The sequence below is a fragment of the Leucopleurus acutus genome (assembly GCF_964270905.1).
Source record: "Leucopleurus acutus genome assembly, chromosome: 11".
NCBI lineage: Eukaryota > Metazoa > Chordata > Mammalia > Artiodactyla > Delphinidae > Leucopleurus > Leucopleurus acutus.
Window position 1 is genome coordinate 85915599 of NC_139152.1, and position 15794 is coordinate 85931392.

General features: G+C 44.4%; 1 pseudogene across 1 annotated transcript in view; it reads right to left on the reverse strand.

The window, feature by feature from the left end:
* LOC309968958 (putative tetratricopeptide repeat protein 41) overlaps positions 1–15794 on the reverse strand; it is a 67722-nt pseudogene that overhangs the window by 22523 nt on the left and 29405 nt on the right. The window contains exons 9-12 of the transcript in view: positions 12454–12593; positions 6715–6890; positions 2361–2514; positions 1665–1813 (exon numbers count right to left, since the gene is read on the reverse strand). The product of the transcript in view is annotated as a putative tetratricopeptide repeat protein 41 (transcript). The remainder of the gene's footprint in view (positions 1–1664; positions 1814–2360; positions 2515–6714; positions 6891–12453; positions 12594–15794) is intronic.

Here is a 15794-nt window from a genome sequence, read left to right on the forward strand (position 1 = left end):
CCAACATGCTAAGTATGCGCCCAGGTTCTCACCGTTACCAAACGGCAGAAACAAAATTTGAATCCAGGCAACAGGACCCCAGAGCCCAACATCTCAGCACTACTATAGAGCACTGGTAACTTTACCCTTAGAAGCTCCTTTATTGGGGCTACTCTTTTCAAGGTAAATATTCTTCGAAAGGGTTAACACTGATCTGCAGTTCTGCATTAGAGATGAGTCACATCACATTTTCCTCGGGAGCAAAAGCCAGAAGAGAAGAGGTCACCTCCCTGGTGAGAGGAAAATTCTCTCAAGGATGGTGGAAAGGGAAAAGTGAAAGGCAGGACAGCCAACAGGGCGGGGAGAGGGAGGGGCTACAAAAACAAAACCTCACAACTTTACAATTTCACCTAGAGCGTCCCTGGCCCTTCAGCCAGCTGAACTGGCTGTGCAAGGGTGCAGGCTGGGCCAAAGGAAGGGGGTGGTGGACTCTCTGTGGACTCACAGAGAACTTTCTCTCATACCAACCTATCAAAGGAAGAAGTGGTCGAGCTTGGCAAATCCTAACACAGATTAGATCCAGACGGTAATACCTACAACCCCTCTTTTTTTTGTTTGTCTGTTTTTTGTGGGGTTTTTTTTGCGGTACGCGGGCCTCTCACTGCTGTGGCCTCTCCCGTTGCGGAGCACAGGCTCCGGACGCGCAGGCTCAGCGGCCATGGCTCACGGGCCCAGCCGCTCTGCGGCATGTGGGATCTTCCCGGACCGGGTCACGAACCCGTGTCCCCTGCATCAGCAGGCGGACTCTCAACCACTGCGCCACCAGGGAAGCCCTACAACCCCTCTTTTAAACACAGACGCTGACAGTCTCTCCTGACCAAACTCTACTCAGGCTCTTCTGAGCAATTTTCAACTAGGCCCCAACCTTTGGACTTCGGTGTTCTTCTCTGCATTGTCCAACCAGCGAGAATCCTCACCGGCACCATCCCCCAGGTGACGTCTGATCACCCTGGCCTGCCTTCAGCAAGAATCCTGTTATGTCTGTTTAGCCAGAATCCACCCCCATCCGTACCCCTGACATTTCCTCTTAGTAACTTTCCATCTACTGACCCCGCATACCCCGCTGCTTTTCCATGTATTTGGAGGTGAGTCCAATCTGTCTCTGCCGCTGCAGAACCCCTTTGCACGGAGAGCCGAGGAAAGCCCCACACGTGCCAAGAGAGTGACAGGTCTTCCCCGGCGAGGAGGGGTGGCAGGAAAGTGGGGTCTGAGGCACTGCAGGCTCTGGCCTAGGTCTTGCAGAAGACAGACCAGTGGGGTGTGGTACCGGAGACACAGTCCACAGAGGCCTGAAGTACAATGCATACATCTTCCTCACAGGGCCCGGGGTGATGCTGGGAGACATTCACGATGGCATTGTCCTCCTTTTTACTTTTCCTCCTGCGAAAACCTCTACACGGTTTGTGGGCTAGGAGCTCCTTTCAAATATATCATGGTCGGTGTCCTGACAAATAGATCAGGGCAGAACTCTCAGGCACAGTGAGTTTCTCTGCACAAGGCTGGAACCGAAGAAGTGAGATGCCCCGATGAGTGACCCCTGACCTCCCTGTCACTAGTGGGGTTTTTGGGGCGACCGGGGTTGGGGAAAGGAGACACACTACTTGAAACATTTCATAAAAACTTACCTTTCACTATGTCTCAGTGGGAAAAACAGTAAATCCGCTAAAAATTCCATAATTTCTCCACCTAGGAGGTTTTTCTCACCAAACTCCTCCTGATATTTAAGCCTTCTTGAAATTTCATCTTTGCAAGAGAAGCGTTTCCGGCAGCAGATCTGAAAATAAAATGCATGTGTGTGACTTACTGGGCACGATACATGTTGGCTACCTTCATTGTGCCACCAAAAATAATGCTCATAAACGTCCTTTATTCTATACAGGATGACGCAGAACAGCAGAGCAGTTTATATTAGCAGAGACTTGAGACTTTCAAAGTGATCGATAAGATGTGTGTACATCTTTATAAGAAACCAGGGCACTACGATCAACCGCAGCACTATGGACATTTGGGGCCGGAGAGTTTGTTGCGAAGGGTCCTGTATGATGTTTGCCATCTCCCCTGGCCTGTACCCACTAGGTGCCAATAACGACACCCACAGTCGTGACAAGCTAACGCGTCTCCGGACATTGCCAAAGGCCCCACTGGGCGCAAGCCTGCCCCGGGTTGAGAACCACTTAATCAGAGGATGGAAACGTTACAATTCATCCTTTCTTAACCCAATCAGTTAGTTGGGAAATGGATTAGCGAGGATGGGTTAAGTATATTAATCATAACCGTAACAGCTAGTACAGAAAATAAAACATTTTCAAGCAAAAACACACGTTTCCATCAGAACACCTTCAGTGTATTTCATGGTAACCTGGTCACAGGTGTTGTTGTCCAGTAAGCTGGACATTTCAGCAGCACATTGCAGAATATGATTTTCTTTTAAGTACTCCTTAGATGCTGACTTTGCCAGGTTGTTCAGCACTCTGCCTGCAGGGAATAAATTTTGGCAAAGAAGATGATGCTCAAGGCTTTTTTTCCACAGAAGAGTTAAGATGTCACTAGGCAGGTCATTTAATATCATTTCTTCCTCGCTGCCAATAGCTGGGTTTTTTCTTAATAAATCAATTACTGACCTACATTGCATGGAGTTGGTTTTTCTATAATGAATTTGTGTGTGTGCAGAAGTTATAGGGCTGAGGAGCTGAGGCAATAGACTGAAACCAAATCCAAGTCTGTTTTGCAAATGAACCGGTCAGAAACAGAGTGAGAATACGGATGTAGTGAAACCAGCCATCACCATGGTAACCAAGTCCTAGAGAAGGCAAGCCGGTACAGCCTTGCAATAAGAAACAATAAAATGGTACAGCCTTACAACAAGAAACACGTGAATAAGCCCCATAAGCCTAATTAATAAGTAATGGGCTGTACCTAGATACACACTGCCTTGGGAACATACCCTTTGCAAAGGCCTAAAATTTGCTAGTTATTGAAAGTTAGATACTCTAACAATAATAGACTTCTAAAAAGTAGACAGTTTTATGGTTTTCTGAGCCATACTTTCTTACGGAAAGAGATAAAAACCATAATTATATTTCAAGAAGGTGTTACTAGAGCATTGCTAGCAGTAAACAGAGCAGATTTAACTCCCTGTGCTAAGGAATTTAGTATTAATTATAAAGGATTACCATTAAATTATCAAAAAGCATCTTTCCCATCATCAATAGTACCCCATTCATTGCCCAGGGCCTCAGGCCTTGCATCTGCACACCAGGGAGGGACAGCCATGTACCTGGTCTCCCTATGTCCATTCTCCATACAGCAGCAAACGTGACCTCAAAACAGAAATCAGGCGATGTCATCCCCAGCCTAACTCCTGCAAGGCTTTCCCTCGCACTGATAATAAAATCCAAATGTTTCCTGGGGCCCGAGGCCCTGAAGGATGTGAGCCCAGATGCCTCCTGTCCTTTGTTCACAAAGGCTTCTTTTTTTTTTTTAATTTTCTTATTTAAGTATAGCTGATTTACAATGTTGTGTTAGTTTCTGGTATACAGCAAAGTGATTCAATTATATATATATATATATATATATATATTATATATATATATATATATATATATATACATACACACATGTGTGTACTTTTTCAGATTCCTTTCCATTATATGTTGTTACAAGACAGTGAATATAGCTCCTTGTGCCACACACACAGCAGATCACAAAGGCCTCTTTTCATTGCTAGGACAAGCCGAGCCCTCTCCCACCTCAGGGCTCTGCACACGATGTTCCCTCTGCCACGAATGCCCCCATTCCCACCACACGTGGCTCCTGCAGTCTGTCACGTCTCAGCTTCAATGTCCCCTCCTGGAGATGCCCCTTGACCACCCTTTCACAGGTGGTCCCTCCCCCTGCTTATGCTCTACCTCCATCTCGTTTGTGTCTCTCACTGCATTTAGTACAGCCTGTAATTACTGCATGTGTCCGCTCCCTTGTGTGTCATGTGTCACCTCCTTTCGGGGGCAGCATTGGTGACTCTGTCCTGTTCAAGCCGCTGGACTCAACACAGTGTCTGGTGCACGACAGGTGCTCAGTAAAGAGTTTTTGAATGTGTGAGCCCTGGTCAGGCTAGAATCCCCTCCCCTCCCCCTTTATCTGCTTGCCTAGACCCTGAATCCCCACCTGATCCTCGTCAAGAGACCGGAAGTACAGTGCACTCCCATCAAAGCTGCTGCTAGGGCTTCCCTGGTGGCGCAGTGGTTGAGAGTCCGCCTGCCAATGCAGGGGACACGGGTTCGTGCACCGGTCCGGGAAGATCCCACATGCCGCGGAGCGGCTAGGCCCATGAGCCATGGCCGCGGAGCCTGCGCATCCGGAGTCTGTGCTCCGCAACGGGAGAGGCCACAGCAGCGAGAGGCCCGCGTACCGCAAAAAAAAAAAAAAAAAAGCTGCTGCTAATGACACTGATCTACCTCTGAGCATCCCTGTTCACCAGGAGCCGGCCCCACCTGCTGTTTTCACCCCCTTGGAGAACCACACTTGTCTATACCAGGCCAAGGTCTGCCGAAATCCTTGGAACTCTGTGCTTTGGACAGCCCGGCTGACCCACAGAAGTGTCCCTGGTTCCCACACTGGTTTCCTCTGCTCACCAAGGTCCCAGCATGTCCATGACCAGCCCTGCCTACATTAGGATGACTTAGAAGCTAGCCTCTATGTATGGAGGATTAGAGCTTTATAAATGCCAGTGCTAGAAGAGATGCCACATAGCAAGGAGTAATGCGGTCAGGCTTTAGGGTCAGACAGGCCTAGCTTGGACCCCCAGCTCCAGAGGTGCTAGCTGTGGGAGCTGACGTAGTTGATTTCATCTCTCTGACCTTCAGTTTCTTCATCTGTAAAGTGGGGTAACAATACATACCACGTGAGGTATATTTGAAGGTAAAAGAGCTTGTGAGCATAACGTGCCTTGTACATTGTAAGCATGAAACGAATGATAACTGTTACTATACAAGTGGATTTACAGGTGAAATGCAGAGAGGGTAAGTAGCTTGCCCAAGGTGACCTTTGATCTTACAGTAGCCTGTAAAAACAGCTGTGATTCTCCATGCCAACCTGTACCCAACTCCCCTTTGCAATGCCACTCTGCACCAGAGTCTCTTTCTCTGCCATGGAATAAAGCCTGATGCCTTGCTGTGACCAATCAAATGCAGCAGAGGGGGTGTCATGCCAGTTCTGAGCCTAGGCGTAAACCTGTGCTCTCCCTCTCGGAATTGTGCAACCACTGGGTGAGCAGGCCTGGGCTGTCTTCCCGAAGGATGAGGAACACGTGACCCGAACCCTGTCACCCAGCCAGACAACCACCAGACATCTGAGTGAAGTCCTCTGAGACCAGCCAGCCCCACTGGCCCTGCCAGCGGATCACAGATGTTTGCCTGAGCCCAGCCCAGAACTGCTGAGCTTACCCTGGACCAGGGGGATCCCCTTGGTGGCCCATAGACATGGGCAGTAATAGGTGGCTGTTGGTTTTATTTTATTTTATTTTTTATTTTTTTGCATGTGATTGAGTATTTATTCTAAACCAGGTATTCTACATCCATTTTTTTTTTTTGCTCCTTGCAACAATAATATGAGGTGAAAACCATTAGCATTTTAGAGTTAAGGAAACAAACCCAGGTACAGGGAGTGTCATTATGTTGCCATGGGTCATGACCATGCAACTAGTAAGTGGTAGAGACCCAGGTCTCTCTGTCCTAAAGACTGAGCTCTACACACCCATGAGTTAACCTGTCATAGAAAAGTTCCTTCATATTCATATTCATCTGTATAGTGCAGCCTTTGGACTAGATGATCTTTTGCTTATAGTTCAAAAAGAGTAGGACTGTAGCTCAAAGAGTATGATTCTTTGTTGGCTGTTGGTTTTAATCTGTTGAGTTTTGGGAGTGCTTTCTTTATCTATTATCTATAAGATAATTGACACAGCCATTTAAATATGACATAATTCTAGACATTATGTTTAGTCTGAGTGTAAATCAGTGAGTAAAAATGCTTAGCATCTGCATTCACCGAACGTTCTTTGTCCCATTAGTGGTGCCACGGCAGCGTCGGGCATCAAATACTGGAGAACAAAAGAACGAGCTACCGTGAAGGAGCACTTAACTATGCGTCAGGCACCATCCTGTGTGCTTTACGGTCTCCCTTGAACGCTTTTAGTCTCACAACGACCATGCAACGCAGGTGCTGTTTTTATTCCTATATTTTTACAAATATGACAACTGTGACCCAGAAAGGCTAAGTCTTGTGTCTAAAAGCAAAGAGCCAAAAAAATAATAATTAAATTAAAATAATTAATACGTAAGTAAATAAATTTTTTAAATAAATAAATAAATAAAAAGCAAAGGACCAGTAAGTGGAGAGGTGGGATTTGTACCCAGAAAGGCTGGCTTCACAGTCAAGCTCTGAGTGGCCCTCTTACTACTCAAAGCGTGTGAGGTACATCACAACAGCCTTCAACATTCTGAAAGGGTGGTCGGTCACAGGAGGAGCGCTCATGCTCAACCCTCACACGCCCAGCAGCCCAACAAAAAGTCAAGCAATCAAAGCACACACACCCATTCCCCTTTCTTCACAGGTGGGAAGAGCCCAGGAGTCTGACTCTGAACCACAAGAGTTTATGCCCTCTGCACGTGCCCACCCTACCTTTTTGCTTCACTAAGTCCTGGTTGTCTTTTTAGTTGCTGGATGAAAATTCCATCAGGTTGGACCACGCTTCCTGGAAATACCAGAAGCCTTCCTTCCTGAGTCATCCCTATTTCCAGATAGAGTTCCCCGATAGCATTCTGTACTTTGGGAAGCATTCCTGTCATGGACCAACTCTACACAAAATGAAAGAGAACACAACTCCTGAGGGGACACAGCGTTAGACTAGGCACAGCCGCCAGACACCCGCCCAAGAAAGGCTCATTTCATAATGAACTTGCAAAAGATCACATGCTTTACAGTATTTCTTGGGGAATTCTAAATACTTATGAGAGTTATAGAGAAACATTTATGGGGAGACACTGCAAACCAAAAATAAATTTTGGAAAATGTTTTCACAGGTTGTTAGTTAATGGTAATGAAAATTTTTGAAGGTAAGAATAACATGATGATGTCTTGCAGCTGTTAAACCTCCCAGAGGAGGTATTATTTAAAATCCTAACGAACACCTAAAAACGCTGTCTATGTGGACCTTGAATTCAAGTGTGACCAGAGATCTGCTAACTTTACGTTCGATACACTTTTGCTTAGAATTTCAATTCCCTTTCCTGGTTTAGCATGTTTATTTCAGGGGTACTTAAACTTCATTACCTTAAATCACTCCTCTATCAAAACCTTATCAATGCATAAGAATACACTAGTCGGTTATAATCTTTTAAATGAGAGTTAGTTATTTAAATAATAATGAGTTATTATTAATATTTCAGAAAACTTAATATTAACAAGACTATATGTGAATATGTTTGGTAACTAATAAAGCCCTATTCAAATGGTCAGTATTACCACCATCACTGGTTATGGAATACTTTATGCTGTACCGAAATATTAGCCCGGGACAGGACTGACTGAGCCTGGCTCCCTGGCGGGAATTCTTTCTGCTCTCCTGCACCTACTGAAAGTGACCGTCTGTGGCTTGACCCAGAGCTTTCCAATAAGTGTCTTGCAAACAGGTTACACCTACTCTGAGATACTGATCTCAGCCCTGGAGGCAGCTGGTTGCGGTGTGGAATCCCTGGACCCATAGTCTTTTACACTCCCTCACGGGTATCTTTCAAAGTGCCCCTTTCTCGGCAGCTATCCTAGGTCTCAGCCCTACTGCTCACACTTCCCATCCTCCACTTCAAGATGGCCTGCATGCTGACTTCACTGAGGTCAAACCTACTCTGAAAGATTGCCCTCGGATATTGGTTAGGATCACGATTGGCTGCAATTAACAGAAAACCCAAACTAACAGTGGCTTGATTTCTCTCTCATGCAAAAGTCAGAAAGTGGATGACCCAGGGCTATAGACACACCACAATGTCAGAGACACGGTTCCTCTTATCTCACTGTTTGACCTTGCCTGACCTCCATTCCCAAGGTCACCTCTTGGTCTAAAATGGCTGTTGCATCACCAGCCATCACAGCCAAAATCCAAACAGCAGGAAGGAGGAAAGAGGAGAGGGAGGGCACACCCTTCACTTCATGGAAACTTCTCAGAAGTTATCCATAGCACCTCCATTTACATCCCATCAGCCAAAACTTAGGCATGTGCTCATATCTAGCCTCAAGGGAAGCTGGGAAATGTAGTCTTCTTTCCAAACAGTCCAGGGTGGGGTGGGGACATTACTTACTAAAAAAGGGGGACTAGATATTGGGAAATTATAGTCTCTGGTATACCTCACTTACCCTTTTCTTTTAAATTTCAAATTAGCAGTGTTTTCACCTATTTTCTTCCCTCCTGCCTATGCCAGAGGAAGGGATGCCCAACCTCCTTACCAAGGACCTGCCTCTTCCCAAGCTCTCGAAGTCCTGTGTTCCTCACAGAGTCCCCACCAGCATCTCCAATCCACCTCTCTCCCTGGCTCATTTCCTCCTCCACACAAACACATAAATCCTGGATGAAACCTAACTTGAATCTGGTACTATCTTGACTTTTCATCTTTCTCCTTTTACTGACACACTTCTCAAACAGGTATTAACACATGTGCTTCCCCATTTCATTATCACACACTCACCTCTTAAAGCACTGCAGTTTGGCTCCTGCCACATATACCCGCTTCCATCTCAGGGGTTACCACTGACCGTTGCTCACCAGATCTAGGGGCCTTCTTTCAGTCCTCATTTGTCCAGGCCTCTAAGGAGCAGTTGATGCTGTTAGCCACTCCCTCTTTGATTTGGGGAAACTAGGATATCCTTATTCTCTTCCAATCTCTTACTCCTGTACAGGTTTTTTCCCTTTCCTCCTTTTAAGGATAAGTAATTTTCCAATGACCAATTCCTACTGTCATTCAGAGATCATGTTTCCTCATGGTTTTAGCATTCACATGTATGTAGATGTCTCTCCAGTCTCTTTCCAGACTTCTAACCCTATGTTTCCCCAGCTGGCTGGATACTCCCCTTAGGTATTTTTCCTGAACTGCAAACTCAGCAGTTTAAATGTTAAAAATTCATCATCCTCTCTCCAAATCCAGGTTCCTCTTTGAATTTCCCCACGTCTATCATCAGACTCAAATCCTCAGGGTTTCCTTGATTTCTCCCCATGTCATGGCCACATTTCCAATCAGTCTGAGTCAGGCAGAATCCCCTGTCACAGGGAGGATGACAGCTCCCAATCTACCACCAGCCCACAGTGGTCCTTTGACCCTTGAGTCTCACTGCCCACATTGCCAGTACTAATCGGCATGTCAAATGCAGACATATAGTGTCAGTATCCTCTTCATGAAGACATGTCTTTTATTCCCCTCTTACTCCAGGCCATCTGCTTCTTGAGGGCAGAGACCCCACGATCCAAGAATTGAGTTCTGTGCTTCATGGCTCTTCAGTAAACATTGGTCGATATGCCCAGTGATTGTGAAGCATTCTTAGGTCATGGTCTGTACTGGCCACCACCTATGGAGCCCTGACCGAGCAAAGCTCTTAAACTGCATAACCTCAGTGGATATCTGCAGAAACCCTAGGAAATAGGGATTATTACTCCTCTGTTACAAGCAGGGAAACTGAGGCTCAGTGAGGTTAAATCAATCCCCCAAGCTCACGTGGCTAGCCAGTAGGAGAACAAGGGTGTCCAACCCAGACCGGCCTATCTCCAAAGCCCTGCTCTGCACATTTTCTTAACAAGTGAGCCTCTGATGCATAAACAGAGGCCCCTTCACAAAAGTATCCTTTGGTTGTCCTGCAGCCTGGTGCACCTACCGTGAAATGCTAGGGGGAGAGTCATGAGACTTACTTTTTTAACAAGCAAACTTGCTGCTATAAATCAGGGTTTCCCAGCCTCAGCACTATTGACTTCTATGCCATCTAATACTTTGACATGGGGGGCAGCAGGGCTGGCCTGTGTAGTGTAGGATGTTTAGAGCATCCCTGGCCTCTACCCACTAGATGCCGTTAGCAAGCTCCCCGCCAAGCTGTGACAACCAAAAGGTCTCCAACGTCGCCAGATTGTCCTTGACAAACAAAATTGCCTCCCAGTTGAAAACCTCTGTACCAAAACTTTAAAATAACCTAATCTGAAGAAATTACAAAAGTGGTTTGGCACGGAATGTATGTAGCACAAATAATAAGCTCTTTCCCCTCAAGAATGTTCAGTACATATTTCAAAGAAGTGGTTATTGCCCAAAATCGTTTTAGAACTTCTCTTTGGGAAGGGCCCTCAGAGCCTAAAAAAATTATTCTGATAGTCTCCATGATGGCTAATCCCAAAGAACTGTTGCAAAAATATTTTGAGAATACAATCATAAGACTGATGCCTCTGGAAGGAGTGCTTTGAAGTGGGAAATCCTCTCTGAACGTCTCAGCTTTGTCATGCTTCCCTTGCAGCCACCTTCTCCCTTCACCCCACCTACTCCACAGGTTACGCTTCATCACAGTTGGAGATGCTGGCAGTGACTGGGATCTCCATGAGGGCAGAAACAGTGCCCACCTTGCCTACTGCTATCATCCCAACTCCCAGCACAGAACTCAGGCTGGGCAAGGCCCTCAGGGAATGTTAGCTGAGTGGAGGACTGAGTGAGTGACTCAGTGAGTGAACAAGTAAACGATTGAGTGAATGGCTGAGTGAATAGATGACCGAATGAGTGAGTTAATGAATGAATGAGTGAATGAGTCAGTGAATGAGTGAATGGATGAGGAAATGACTAAGTAAATGAGGGAATGGATGAATGAATGAATGGATGGATGAATGAATGAGTGGTCGACTGAGCGAATGGCTGAAATCAGGCATTCAGTGATGACCTAATAAAATAATTGGTGCTTTCCAGAAAGACACATGTCAGTGATGAAAATCTGGACCTCGTGGGGAAAAAAGTATTTGGTGCAGGGGGAAATTCCATAATCAAAATAAGATATCAGAGAATCACTGGACTCTACTCTCTGAAAATGCAAGAGTGGTCAAAATAGCTTAAATCAAACTCTTATTATCTCTCACCTAGGCCTCAGTTACTTTTTAACCCACGGACGGTAATAACCAAACAGCTTAAGATCTCACCATGTGCCGCGCATTGTTTGAAGTGCTCTGTGCTACCGCTCACTTCACCCTGATAACAGCCCCGTGAGGCAGATCTTAGAACCCTCAACAATGAGAACTCTGAGTCAGAGGTTCAAATTTTTGCCAAAGCCGCAAGCAGGAAATGCCAAAGCACTTGAAATCTGGGTCAGTCTGTAAATAGCCCAGGCTGATGCAGTACTCCACACTACCTTCTAAGGACACAAAGTACTGGCAAATTCAAATTGATTCACTGATTCATTCGTCACATTTACTAAGCACCCAGAGGTTGTAAGACACCATGGTACATACAAAAATTGGTAAACAAGCATGGCCTCTGCAATAAAGGGATTGCAGGTCTTGAGTCTTATAAATCTCTTTAGATAGAATTCCTTCCAGAAAGATGTATGTTGATGGAGCAGAGACAGAGCTTTATGAACATTTGAAGGCCTTTGTTTTAAAACAAAAATAGCTTTGTCTTGGGTTACATTACCCGTGGCCCATAAAATACTACAATCGGTAAACATTTATAATTTTTTAAAGGACAGTTAAATGTCATCCTAAGAACAGTTACAGTTATATGTCATGAGTGAAAGTTTCATTGTATTCAACAAGCCCAAAAGTTTCTATTTCAGGAAAAGTAAATCAATAGAGGGACAAGATAATCAATCAACCTTCCCCAACATCTTTATGAAAATTATAACCACCTAGAGGGGTGGGATAGGGAGGGTGGGAGGGAGGCTCAAGAGGGAGGGGATATGGGAATATATGTATGCATATAGTTGATTCACTTTGTTGTACAACAGAAACTAACACAGTATTGTGAAGCAATTATACTCTAATAAAGATGGAGAAAAAAAGAAAATTAACTCTTTAAACAGTATTTTATTAGTTTATTTCAACCCACTACTCTCATTCCCATCTTGTTTTATGAACATTCCTTTTTTCCCTCCAAAATGACACCTGTTGGTTTCATTCATTCAATCGTGACTCCCATCTATTTACTGGTTGTCATCACTAATATACAGTTTAGGACACGGATTAAAATCAAAGCTTCCTCACTGATGAACATAAGTAATAAGTATTTATTATTCATTATTCATTAGTTCCTCTATTTGTGGACTAAATTATAAACAAACATAGGTAAATGATATCTGAAAATACCTAACACAAGTTGAATAACGTTTGAAGGACTTAAAAACTATTTCCCAATTTACCTGCACTAACATGTTCTCAACACTCAAGAATAACTCTTCTGCTTCATTGGTCTTGCCCAGAAGCTTCAGAAATCTCACAATAAAGGACATTAATCGGCATCTGTCAGTGGCAGTAACCTCAAAAAGTCTGCGTCCCAGCACTAGAATGGAAAGAAAAGTAAATAATCCCAAAGCATATTTGGAAGGGGACAAAGAGTGCTTACAACTTCATCTTGATGCAAGTTAAATATTAAATACATTTTCTATATTTCACTGTTTCTCTCTCAAAGCATCAGCACTTTGCTTTTATTAAGGTTTACATATATTACCAAGTATCTTAAACTACCACGTGAAAAATAAGTCAAGGCCTTCAACTAATCCTCATATGTAAATTTGGAAAACCAGAGAGTCGAAAAAGAGTATTTCTCTAGCTCAATCCATATATTGTTGTCATTTGTATTTGGGAGTGATTTTCAGGCAAGAAATAAAAGGCGTTTAAATTTCTTATACAATTCTGCCCTCTGCTGCAACTGTCTTGAATTAGTAGCTTCAGCAGAAAGAACAAAATGTTAAAAGAACAAAATAGGGAGCATACCTGTGTGTGTGTGTGTGTGTGTGTGTGTGTGTGTGTGTGTGTGTGCAGTTATACCTTATCATATACAAATGAAAATATACAGAATTTTTGAACTTGAAGACTCAATTAAATACATGGTACCACACAGTCATCATTTTCAGAATTTCTTTCCAAACATTCTGGTATCTAAACTTCTACGTTTGTCCATTTGTTACATTTCAAACTGTTGTGCCTAATGTGTCCGACACAAGTATATTCTTATTCCTCATCTGTTCCTTTGGACAAACTGTAGGCAACCCAGACCTTGGCTACCCTCTTGCTTTCTTTCTGCCAACCTTTCTGTGGATCCCCATTCATGCACGGAATAATTCAGTGAACACCAATGTGTCAGGCAGCATTCCAGGCTCTGCACGCCAAGCACAGCAGACGAGGGTGCAGCCCTCAGCATCAGGGAGGCCGCCAGGAGCCTCTGAACCATAGCTATGGTGCCTTGGGTTGGGGAGCAAACTAAACAGAGCCAGGGGAGAGAGAGCGCTGAGGGCCAGAGTCCAAGACATTTGTCTGCAGTGGCTGTCTGAGCAAAGGGGCCTGAGGTGGGTAAAAGAACTGAAGGGTGGAGCTAAGTGATGCGGGACCCTAAGAACCAGAAGTGGCTGCTCAGAACAGGCAGAAAAGGGCAGTGTGGACGCAAAGCTAAGGGACAGGATCTGTCTAGAAGTGGGACTTGCGCACATTCCAAGAGGGCCACTAAGTCCAGACTCCTGTCAAGAGCTCAGGTTGGGATGGATGGTGTTCATCACTAAGGGGCCACTCAGCACCCACACCATGCCTGGTGTCGCTCCAGGCACTGGGGGTACAGCAGTGAACACGAGAGGTAGAGCCCTGCTTTCAAGGAGCTTATGCTCCAGCAGCTGGGAGGGTCAGAGGCAGGGGAGACGGGAGCAGAGACAGACAATTTTAAAAAGAAACAAGACAAAGTCTGGTAGCAGTAAAAGCTATGCAAAGAATTAAAACATGTTAACATAACAGAGACTGACTAAGTACAACGTTAGATTGGGAGGTCACCCTGAGAGGGTGACACTGCAGCGAGATCTAAATAACCAGAAAGAACCAGTACTACAATGAGTGGGAAGAACATTCCTGGCAGAGGAAACAGCTGGTGCCAAGGCCCAAAGGCAGAATGTACTTGAAGGACAGAAAGAAAGCCAGGGTCTTACAAAATGATGCTACCCAGCCATGGAAGGGCCAGATTGTATAGGGCATTGTAGGCTAAACTGAGGAGTTTAGATCTTAGTATAAGTGCAACAGCAGACTAGTGGAGTTGTCTTAATCTGTGAAGTGACATGATCTGGTTTACATTCTTAAAAACTCATCTTGGCTACTATGCAGACAATGGACTTTGTAGGAACAAAAATGAAAATAGGAAGACCAGTTCAGAGGCTGTTACAGCAGGCCAAGGGAGAGGGGATGGTGGCTAGGGCTCACTAGAGGGATGCTAGTGAAAAGCCGAGGTTAGTATGACACCTCTAACCTCTCCTCTTCAACATCATCCTGGGAGTCCTAGCTAGTGCAATAAGACAGGAAAAGGAAATAAAAGATATATATATATATATATATATATATGGAAGGAAGAAATAAAACAGTCTTTCTTCACAAATGACATGATAGTCTATGTAGAAAATCCAAAAAAATAAACAAAATACCTCCTGGAAATAATAAGCATTTATAGCAAGGTTACAGGATACAAGATTAAAATTCAAAAGCCAATTGTGGGACTTCCCTAGTGGTCCAGTGATAAAGAATCTGCCTTCCAATGCAGGGGACGTGGGTTCAATCCCTGGTCGGGGAAATAAGATCCCACATGCCGTGGGGCAACTAAGCCTGTGCGCCACAACTACTGAGCCCACACGCCTCAACTAGAGAGCCCGTGTGCCACAGCTACAGATCCCACATGATCTGGAGCCCGGGAGCCGCAACTAGAGAGAACACATGCACTGCAAGGAAAGATCCCACATGCTGCAACTAAGACCCAACGCAGCCAAAAGAAAAAAAAAGGCCAATTGCTCTCCTATGTACCAGCAATGAACAACTGGAATTAGAGATTTAAAACATATTACTATTTATAATAGAACACCAAAAATGAAGTACTTAGGTATAAATCTAACAAAATATGTATATGATCTATATGCATAACACTACCAAAGTCTGATGAAAGATATCAGAGAAGATCTAAATAAACAGACATACCATGTTGATGGATTGGAACGCTCAGCACTGTTAAGATACTTGACCTATAGATTAAATGCAATCCCAATAAAAATCTTCTATAGATGTCCAACCAACCTTTGACAAAGCAGCAAAGACAATTCAATGGAGATTGTCTAATTAACAAATGGTGCTGGAATAATTGGACATCCATGTGTAAAAAAAATTAATCTAGACACAGACATTACACTTTCACCAAAAAATTACTCAAAATTGATAATAGACCTAAATATAAAATGAAATACTATAAAACTTTTAGAAGGAAATGCAGAAGAAAAGCTAGGTGCCCTTGGATTTGGTGATGAGTTACAATACCAAAGGCACAATTCATGAAAAAATATTAAGTTAGACTTTATTAAAATTTAATACTTCTGCTCTGTGAAAGCCACTATTAAGAGAACGAAAAGACAAGCCACAGGGGCTTCCCTGGTGGCGCAGTGGTTGAGAGTCCGCCTGCCGATGCAGGGGACACAGGTTCGTGCCCCGGTCCGGGAAGATCCCACATGCCGCGGAGCGGCTGGGC